Source organism: Trichosurus vulpecula, chromosome 2 (assembly GCF_011100635.1).
Source record: "Trichosurus vulpecula isolate mTriVul1 chromosome 2, mTriVul1.pri, whole genome shotgun sequence".
In the NCBI taxonomy this organism is placed as follows: domain Eukaryota; kingdom Metazoa; phylum Chordata; class Mammalia; order Diprotodontia; family Phalangeridae; genus Trichosurus; species Trichosurus vulpecula.
In genome coordinates this window covers 286,580,233-286,591,832 of record NC_050574.1, presented here as the reverse complement: position 1 = coordinate 286,591,832, position 11,600 = coordinate 286,580,233, and positions in this window count along the sequence as shown.

Sequence of the window (11,600 nt, the reverse complement as noted above, 5' to 3'; positions counted from 1 at the left end):
AGAACCCTTACTCTAAGCAGAGGTTATACCTATATCAAATATTGGATACAGAAGACTTCTAAATAACAGATTAACAGATATGATGGATTAATACATAATTTAATTTTTTTCTTTACAAATAAATACAGAATTGAGGCATTCTGGATAGACTATGCCATTTCTCTCAAAGGCAGGAAGGTGTGTGAGGTTAATGTGGAGTCAGAAACAGATAGAATTACTAGTGAATTCATTAAGCACAATTCCTCCACAAAAGAGATTTTATAAGCTTTTATATTTTACCTTATCTAGACTATTCAAGACTGGTATATTCAAAGATGGCTGTCCTCTCTTTATACTAGAATGGTACTTTTTAAATTAAATTTTTTTTCAGTGAATAATGATTTGTTCTCTTATTTTCACCTCTCCCTCATCCATTGGAAAAATAAAAATGAAATAAAACACTTCTAACAAATATGCATGAACCAAACAAAATAAATTCTGACATAGACTATATTTAAAAAAGTATGTCATTCTGCATATTTAGTCCAACATCTCTGTTTTAGAGAATAACATTTTTTTTTGTCATCAGAACTGTATAATCCTGGTCGTGATCATTGATCTTGATTCCTTCAAAGTTGTTCCTTTGTATTACTATATTTATATTTATTTTATTATTTTTATTCTTATATTATTGTTGTTGCATAACTTGTTCTCCTGGTTTTTCTCACTTCACTCTGAATCAGTTCATATGTATTTTCCCAGGTTTCTCTGAAACTATCCTTTTCATCATTTCTTATAGTCTAATAGTATTCTATTACATTTATAAATCATACCTTGTTCAGTTTTTACCCAATTAAAGGATACTTCCTTAGTTTTTTGGTCCTTTCCAGTACCAAAAAAGCTGCTATAAATATTCTTGTACATATGGGTCCATTTCTCCTTACTTTTGGGTAAAGGCCTACTAGTTCTCATTCTGGGTCAAAGAGTAGTATAGTTTAGTAATGTGGGGCAGAGGGGAGGTAAAGTTCTAAATTGTTTTCCAGAAAGGCTCTATTGATTCACAGCTTTACCAATAGTGCATTAATGTACCTGTTTTTCCTCAGTTCTGCAGAGTGCCACATTCCTAAAAAAGCTCCAGAATTGGCTTTTTTTTCTTCTCTGTATAACAGTACTAACCTGAAGCACCATGGCCCATTCTGAATCAGCCTGCAGTTATAGGCTATGTGGGTTCCCTGCAGTGGTGTGCTGGTAAATGTTTAACAACGAACTCTCCAGAAAAAAAGTTCCTATAACACACTTTTAAGTTTATTCTGCATTATTAAGATTTTGTCCATCACTTTCTTGAGTCTAGACAATTAAGCAAACAAACCAACAAATAAATAAACCAAGCCCTGAGTTTGTAGTGTTTGCCAATTGCCAAGATATAAATGCTCACACTGAAAATTTTCTAATTGACTCTTGTGAGCCCAAAAGAGTTGTCTCGTGCTTTATTTCATGAATTAAAATTAGAAGCAACATTGAGACCCAGGAAGTAGTGGGATGAAATAGATGAATAAATCCTCTGTGTGTGTGTGTGTGTGTGTGTGCTTTTACCACAGACTAGTCTATAAACTATCGACAACCCCCATAGTATGATCATCTAAGTATAGGAGCTCTATTTCTCTTCCATGTCACCCCAGATTGAACTGGATGACTAACACCAACATTATCAATAAAGGCTGTGCTCCCCATGTCCCTAACATACACACATGCACACACAAACACATAAACCTCTTTCCAAACTGTGGCCTACCGTTATACTCTGATGGCTTTTTGTCCATTTCATCCCTTATCTTGCTTGGTAAGAGACAGGGTGTCACCTGTGGAACTTACAACTGGTCCCCATTATCTTCTATTTTTCAGTCCCTGTGAATCTGTCACTTCTCCTGTTTGTTGCTTCTGGACCTGCTTACTGATTCAAGCCTGACTCTTCAATCATCCACAGTAGATATATTTGTATATGGTAATTTTGTATAATTATTTTTCTGTAAATTCCTCTATATGTTTTTCCTTTCAGAGATCTAATTTTAGGAGTACAGCCCATATTTCTGGGTGGCCTATATTTGGACCAAAGTGGTAACATGATGAAATGAAAGTGGAGAATGAGGAGGGGGGAGGGAAGGGGCAGAAAATCCAGAGGATACGATGCCACTAAATATATGCTTGGCATTTGGGATTTAAGTTGTTTCAGGAAAAAAAAATGTGTATGGTGTTCTTATAAAGTGCAGTGTGCTATTTTGAAAGGATTGGGGTCTTAGTGAGATGAAATTTCACTCCTGTTCTCAGCTCTTAAAGTTCTCATAAATGGCTCAGAATGATGGCTATGTCAAAAATAGATTGAAAAAGATATGGAAAGAAAGAGTAAAAAATAGGGAGGAAATGATGGCTATAGGAAGAAGAAGAAGAAGAATAAATCAAGTGTAACTCCCAAACCACGCAAGGTTGTGAGGAAAGAAGAAGAAATGAAGAAAACAGCTTCTGCTTTTGGAGGGTTAGCGGAAGAAGAGCACCAAGTCCAATCTTGTGCTCATTTCAGGATGATGAATTTGTGTGGCTCTCTATTTATTGGCCATCACAGGATGGATAGCTATGTACCAGGCACCTGAGATTTGTATTAAAAAGTAGACCCAGTGCCTGCTAATAACAGTTAGTGAATCTCTGGGCTGGATGGGCATGTGACAGAACACTTCATCCGTTTTTTTGCTACTAAGGAGTCCATCTAAAGAAAATGTGCTTTTCTTGAATGAGCAATAGCTGATCAATGCTGACAACTCTTTCCAGGTCCACTGTACTTAGAGTCAGCTCCATGAAGTCATTGAGATGGTATGACAATAGCATCTTTACATGACAAACATGAGAACACAGTCTTTGCCTTAAAGGCAAGTATTACTTTTGTCACAATTCCTCCTCCCCCGCCCCCAGCCATTCTTTCAGAGAAGTCCCATTCTGATGTCTCATCATGTCATGGAGATTACCTAGGTTCTTACAGGATAGGCCAGTGAAACATGAGCTCTGGCAGTTTCTCTCAAATAGGAGAGCGTCCAAGTGAGGGCTTGGCAATTTCACTCAACAGATATTTATTTGTGACTACTACATGCTTGGTAGATGGAGAGAGTGGGAAATACAAGAACAAAAAAGAATGAACCAATCTGAACCCAGTGGTAAACCATGATTCCAGGAGACCCAAGGTGAAGAATGCTACCCACCTCCTAACAGAGAGATGGTTGACAAATAGGCAGAATGAGACATGGTTTTTAGGCATGGTAAGTATGGACTTTTGTTTTCCTTGCCTATACATTTTTACAAAGGTTTTTTTATCCCTTTGGGGATGAAAGGAGGTGGGATGGAAAAAATGAATACTTGATAGTTGAAAAAAATTAAGAATGAACCAATCCTCCCCCCACCCCCACCCCAACACCCAGGAGTTTTATATTTTACTGGGGAGAGAGTCAGGGTGTGGAAATATAACAGATACACAGATAAATAAATAAAAATAATACCAAACAATTTGGAGAAGGAAACACACCAACAACTGGGGAGCTGTGAGGGAGGCTTTGGAGGAAGTAGCATGTGAGGTGGGTCTTGAAAGACACAGCATATTCTAAGACACAGAGGTAAAAAGGGAGAACATTCCAGACATGGGGGACCATCTGGGGAAAGACACAGAATTGGGAGATGGAATGTAAGCAGAACTCCAGTTTGACTGGAATGGAGAGTATGTGAAGGGGAGTGATATGAAATAAGACTGGATAGGTGGGGGTGGAGTTAGAGCTAAATGGCAAGCTGAAAATTATGCATATAGGGTTTTGTACTTTGTCTAGACAATAAACTATGTGGCTATTTTCTGAGGGTTGCTTTTGTAGTCATATCATCAGAATACTGACCATCAAGCAATTATTCATTTTTTGTCCATGATGATCCATGACATTGGTTAAAACACACACACACACACACACACACACACACACACACACACATACACACAAGGGGTTTGATTGTGGTAAGAATAACACATATCTTAGATCATCTACAAATATTAACTGCAATTTCTCAGTGTGTTATCTATGTTCAGAGATCATCAAACTGACATACTATAAGACAAACTGAATCATATTCAATTCACCATATTTTCCTATGAATTGAACCCAAATACAAGTCAGCTTGAATGAACAAAAGAGTTGTCCAAATAAACTCTGTTATGTGTGCAACAGTAATAAGAAACATCATACTGTGGGATAATTTGGTCAATTTTCCATTCACTGTTCAAGGAGAAAATAGGTAGGCAGAATATAATAAAAGGATCTGGCTTTTGTACCAGCATATTTTGCAAAGGATGAAGAACTAAAGAAATTCCACTCAGAGAAAACTGTCAATATTCTCTTAAGTTAATATATATAATGAGACTCTATAACTTAAATGAGAAAGTAGAAATAAGGAAGATAACAAGAAATATGTTAAAATTGTGATTATGGATCAAGAAATTGAAGAGGCCATAGTCCACCCGATAGACTCACATGTTCACAATATGAATACCTTTAGATGACTGTCTGAAGGCCCTGGATATTGTAAATACAACATTATAGAAAATGAAATTTCCTTTACCTTAGAAGGCAATCCTTTGAGAATCAGCATTGGGCAAGCAGATCTTCACATCACCAACTTGTTAGGTGAAAGGATTAGAAGAAAGGATAAAAATGAGAAGGCAATGTATGTGATTACAGTAGTTCAAACATGACCTGTTTCAAGGAGCTGCTAGTTCTGAAAATGGGAATTGGACACAAGTAAATTCTACTACCACCATTTTGTAGATAACTTTCCTAATGCAAGAGGTCATCCCAATGACAAGGCCGAAAAGGGCTTAGTTAAATTTCTTTGCCAAATGAAGAGGCAGGAAAACATTGGCAATACTACTTCAGAGTAATATAGGGTCTTTTAAAAATATTTTATTGATTATTTTTTTCCTTTTACTAGTACAGTGACTTCTGGATGTCCCTAGTCCCAAGTAAGTCTTCCCATTTATAACAAAGAAAAAGCACATAAGGAAACCTGAAGAGACTGTGGTAATGTCTGATAGTATATTTCACATTCTATACCCATAGTCCTCCACCTATCCAAACAAAGGAGGAAGATAGTTTCTTCACCTCTTTTCCAGAGCCAAGATGGCAGCTTGAAAACAGGGACTTGCTTGAGGTCTCCTCCAAATCCCTTTAAACACCTTGTAAAAAATGACTCTAAACAAATTCTAGAGCTACAAAACCCACAAAATGACAGAGTGAAATAAGTCTCTAGCCCAAGACGGCCTGGATGGTTGCTGGAAAAGGTCTATCACACTGTGCCGGGAGCGGAGCACAGCCCAACTTGGGCCATGCCAGAGGAGACCATGGGAGAGTAGACTGGTGGGAGCAGGCCTTAGGGCCCTGAATCACTGAGCTTTGGCAGTTTCCAGACTTCTTAATCCGCGAACGCCAAAGACAATGGAGAAGGTCAGTGGGAAAACTGTTGGACCTGAATGAGAGAAGTGCATGGTCATGGTCCAGCCCCAGGGTGGCAGAGGTGGCTGCTGCAGCAGTGGTGGCTGCTGATAGAGCTCCAGGCCCATATACAGTGGGGGGAATCAAGCGGCTGATCAGAGAGGGAGTTCAGGGATCTCTTTGCTGGCACTAATGCAGCATTCTCTCACTTTGCCCTGCTTGGATCTGGGTCACTGTCCTGGTTGGCGGTCCTTGGGGGAGAAGGAGCGCTGATGTGACAGAGCTTATGGTGACTGTGGAGAGGGAGTCCTCTTGGTAGTTACACAGCAGAAAAGAGTGCTTGCACTCACAGACCAGAGCACAGGCCAAGAGAGGAGTATCATACCACCTCAGAATAGAAGTACCTCTGAAAGCAGGAGTTTGGGACAAAGCAATCTCCACTCTGGAAGCTGTCACACCCTAATAAAGAGCTCAAAAGTCAAGTAATTGGCTGGGAAAATGAGCAGGCAATGTAAAAGGACTCAGACTATAGAATCTTTCTTTGATGACAAAGAAGATCAAAACATACAGCCAGAAGAAGTTAACAAAGTCTACATCAAAAGCCTCCAAGAAAAATATGAATTGGTCTCATGCCATGGAAGAGCTCAAAAATGATTTGGAAAAGCAAGTAAGAGAAGTAGAGGAAAAATTGGGAAGAAAAATGAGAGTGATGCAAGATAATCATGAAAAGTGAGTCAACATCTTGCTAAAGGAGACCCAAAAAAAATGCTGAAGAAAATAACACCTTAAAAAATAGACTACAAAAGAGCTCCACAAAGCCAACAAGGAGAAGAATGCCTTAAAAGGCAGAATTAGCCAAATGGGAAAGGAAGTGCAAAAGGCCACTGAAGAAAATACTGGCTTAAAAATTAGAATGGAGCAAGTGGAAGCTAGTAACTTTATGAGAAATCAAGAAATTATAAAACAGAACCAAAATAATGCAAAAAATGGAAGACAATGTGAAATATTTCATTGGAAAAACCACTGAGCTGGAGAATAGATCCAGGAGAAATAATTTAAAAATTATTGGATTACCTGAAAGCCATGATCAAAAAAAGAGCCTAGACATCATCTGTCAAGAAATTATCAAGGAAAACTGCCCTGATATTCTAGAACTGGAGGGTAAAATGGATATTGAAAGAATCTACCAATTGCCTCTTGAAAAAGATCCCAAAAAGAAAACTCCTAGGAATATTGTAGCCAGATTCCAGAGTTTCCAGGTCAAGGAGAAAATATTGAAAGCAGCTAGAAAGAAACAATTGAGTATTGTGGAAACACAATCAGGATAACACAAGATCTAGCAGCTTCTACATTAAGGGATTGAAGGGCTTGCAATATGATATTTCATATGGTCAAAAGAGCTAGGATTAAAACCAAGAATCACTTACCTAGCAAAACTGAGTATAATACTTCAGGGCAAAATATGGATTTTCAATGAAGTAGAAATTTCAAGCATTCTTGATGAAAAAACCAGAGTTAAATAGAAAATCTGACTTTCAAATACAAAAATCAAGAGAAGCATGAAAAGGTAAACAGCAAAGAGAAATCATAAGGGATTTACTAAAGTTGAACTGGTTTATTTACATTCTTATGTGGAAAGATGATATTTTTAACTCATAAGACCTTTCTCAGTATTAGGGTAGTTGAAGGGAATATACATATGTATAGACAGAGGGCACAGGGTGAGTTGAATATGAAGGAACAATATCTAAAAAAATAAAATTAAGGGGTGAGAGAAGAATATATTGGGAGAAGGAGAAAGGGAGAGATAGAATGAGGTAAAGCATCTTACATAAAAGTGGCAAGAAAATGCTGTTACAATGGAAGGGAAGAAGGGGTAGGTGAAAGGGAATGAGTGAATCTTACTCTCACCAGATTTGGCTTAAGGAGGGAATAACATACATACTCAATTGGGTATCTTGCCCTACAGGAAAGTAGGGGGGAAGGGGTTAAGGGGGGAAAGATAGAAGGGAGGACAAATTAGGGGAGGAGGTAGTCAAAAGTAGGCACTTTTGAAAAGGGATAGGGTCAAAGGAGAAAATTGAATAAAGGGGGGCAGGATAGGATGGAGGAAAATATACTTAGTTTTTTACAATATGACTATTATGGAAGTGTTTTGCATAATGATACATGTATAAATTATATTGAATTGCTTGCCTTCTCAAGGAGGTGGGTGGGGAGGGAAAAAGGGAGAGAATTTGGAATTCAAAGTTCTAAAAACAAATGTTAAAAAAATTGTTTTTACATGCAGCTGGGAAATAAGATATACAGGCAATGGGGTATAGAAATCTATCTTGCTCTACAAGAAAGTAAGGGGAAAAGGGATGGGGGCGAGGGGGGCGATAGAAGGGAGGGCAGACTGGGGAAAGGGGCAATCAGAATACATGACATCTTGGGGTGGGGGAGGGTAGAGATGGAGAGAAAATTTGTAGCTCAAAATCTTGTGGAACTAAATGTTGAAAACTAAAAATAAATTAAAAAAAGAATATTTCATTCATACACATATAGCAACTGGTGCGTTCTATGACCACCATCTCCCAGAGCAAATTCCCCTTCGAGGAATAGCTAAGTACCATTTAAGGCTTGTCCTCTTAAAACTATACCTCATGGACCTCAAATTGTGTGTTTACCTTTAATTGTCAGTTAACTGTCAGATAAAAGTCCCAGTTAGCTCAATGCAAAGGTATTTACTGAAACACTGTAATATGAAAAGTAGTGAAAAAAGATCTCTGCCACGAATCTGAGGCATATTATTCCACAAATATTTCCTGCATCAGGTGGGAGGGTGAACACATAGAGAAGGGAGAGAGAGACAGAGAGACAGAGACAGAGACAGAGAGAGGGAGAGAGAAAGAAACAGAGACAGAGAGATAGGAGAGAGAGAAATGGAGACACAGAGAGACAGAGTCAGAGAGACATCAGTGGACATGTTTGGAGAGGATGTTTCATGATGCTGATGTTTCAGGGCCACTAATCTTTTCATAGGCCTTCAGCTGATGGTCTCCAGTCTCTGCCAGATACTACTCTGCTGGATGTCACCAAATCCTGCTCTGATGGATACTATGTTTCTTCAGTCTACCACTTCTAGCTTCTAGCTCAGCTGAAATCCTTTTAGAGTATTTCTATACTCTTTTAGAAAAAGCAGGAACTCTTGTGCAGAAACCATGTGGACTCTCTTCTTCCTTCTTCAAAGAATATAATACATAGGAAATCTCTTTCTAGATGATGCAATGTCTGGAATTCTTAACTCATGAATAGAGTTTTCTGCAAGGTCACTTTCAAAAACAGTGCTATCCCACAAATCTCCTTTCTCAGAAAGAAGAGATTCTGGGATAATGTAGATTATGGAATCCAAAATCCTTCCTCCTTTAAAAAAAGAAGGTTGAGGTTCAAGAAGGAATGCCTCTCAGGCTATATGCAAGCACATATCTCCTATATCCTATATACAATTTGCTCCAAGTCACTATTACCAATTCTGGTTTAGGGGTAAAGATAAGAGTTATTGTTTAGTTGTTTTCAGTCATAATTGACTCTTTGTGACCCCATTTGGGGTTTTCTTGGCAAAGATACTGGAGCGGTTTACCATTTCCTACTCCAGCTCATTTTACAGATGAGGAAACTGAGGAAAACATGTGACTTGCCCAGGGTCACACAGCTAGTAAGTGTTTGAGGTCAAATTTGAATTCAGCAAGAGGAATCTTCTTGACTCCAGGCCCAGCACTTGATCCACTGTGGCACCTAGCTGCCCCTAACAGGCACAAGGGGAAAAGATTAAGACCAAATCCCCTAGAGCTGAGAACCAGTAGAGTCTGGTGGCCTTGCTTTCTATAGGCCAAGATAAGCCAGGCTGATCCCTAATTAGTCAATAACTAGGAGTTCTGTGAGTCCCATCAGTTGCTTTCATCCAATGGTCAATTCCCTGTAATCTTATTAGGTTAGTTGAGGAACTTCTTCATTTTGATTTGAATGATAGTCCACGTCTTATTATGGTATCAAGTTGTTTAGGAAATTCCTTAATTTGATCAGGAATTCCCCATCCATCTCCAGTTTCTCAATGAACACATGAAAAGAAAATAGGCAGGCTTTCTCAGTTGATTGACTAAAGCAGCACACATCTTTATGGTTATACAACCCACTCAGAGATTGAGAATATAAATTCTCGGTGTGTTTATAATTTCAGTTTTAAAAATACTTGAGTCAGAACAAAAATCAGCCTTGAAGACTCCCCTCAGACAAAATGTCTCCCATGTACACATATATGTATATATATATACATATGTATATGTGTATTATATATATGAATTATAACCAACTCTATGACAGTTGTGCCCACAGAGATAAATTTGTTTAACAATCCTTTGAGTATTGACATCAAGGAAGGTATAAAACAGTAAAACAAACTCACTTAACATATTTACCATTGTCACGGAGATATATGGTGCAAAGTTCACAGAAAAGACATATGCTCTATTGATGGTGAAATCCACTAAATCTTCCTATTCACAAATGACTTTGCTTTAATTGCATCCAGCCTTGGAACTCTACAAAGCCTCTTCAGTGAAATTAACAGCAATGTGAAAGAGATCAATCTCATCACACTGGAAAAACAAAGAGGATGAAAAATACATATTGCCTAGATGTACTGCTGGGTGAGTAACATATTAAGTCATTCCATCGATAAGTGCATGTTGAACAGCTGCTGCTATTGATCAATGAGCTGGACCAGAATTGAGCAATAGGAATTTTTTCAGGCTAGATCTCATTTGGGAAGGCATATAGCACTTCTAATTTCAGAGATCCTAAAATGCTCACTGTTAGAAAAAATCTATCACATCAACACCCATAGGATGCAGAACAATATGTTGGAATGAATACTAGACCTGGATGTAGGAGAATTCTGCTTCTGCTATTTAACCTCTTTGAGTCTCAGTATTCTCATCTGCAAAATGGGGGTAAAGAAGTAATACTTATTGCACAACATTCTTGTGAGAATTAAATAGAAACATTATATATACATATGTATCTATCTATGTATGTAAACACTTTGCAAATGGCAGTGCTATTATTTTAATCCTGTGAATCATGAATTGCTACAGTCTCAGATGAATGAAAATTGCATATAAAATGGGTGGAGACTGCCACTGATGGATGCTTTCCAATGTGGCTTTGGCTGCCCTAAGATGTGAGACAAGGTTGGCTATTGTTCACTGGAAGAAACACTAAAGTACAGGACTCTTCTGAGATATCTGATAGACATATCCTGCGCTAGACACAGGAATTGGTGATCTGGTTTAAACTTGAAAAAGATAGAGAATCCAGGGGCTACTCAGAGAGAAAGAACAGAGAAAGCAAGAACTGAGCGTTGAAGAGTCACACGTGGAGAGCAAAGTAAGAAAACCTTTCAGGCCTTTGAGAACCAAAGTTGTTAACAGATGGCAGCTTCAACACATCAAGGTCCAGTTAGGGTAGAGAGAGACAAGATCACATGATGATGACTGCAGTACCAGGAGAGACCTATCAACCATTCTCCAGCCTACTCCAAGCAACTCCTGGGAATCACTCCAAGGCCTGGCACTCGTTCCACTCCACCACTGTTAGAAAAGTCTAACACCAAGAGCAGCCCACACTGCAAAGTGGTCTGAGAGCTGAATCTGAATCCCACATTCACCAGTTACTAGTTGTGGAAATAGGAAAGTGATATAACCTCTGAGTCTTAGTCTCCTTATGGGCAAAATGGACTTAATGATACTTGCCTTCCCTAGCCCTCAGTGTTTTTGAGAAGAAAATACTTTGTAAATCATAAAGCTCTATGTAAATATGAGATGTTATTATTGCCGCACACTAACTCTGGCTGTCATGAACATTCCAACCTGTCTAGGCATGTGGGACCATTAATCTCCTGGCTCACAGGCTCACAGGAGAAATACAGAGTCTCTCTTATTTTGGCATACTTTCCCGATACCAGAGCAATAGCTTTGTAAGTTTGTACAGAAATCGTAGGGATTTTCCATACCCTATTGAGTAATGTCAGGAGTTTTGTTATTACAGGATTTGCATTACTAAGTAAACATG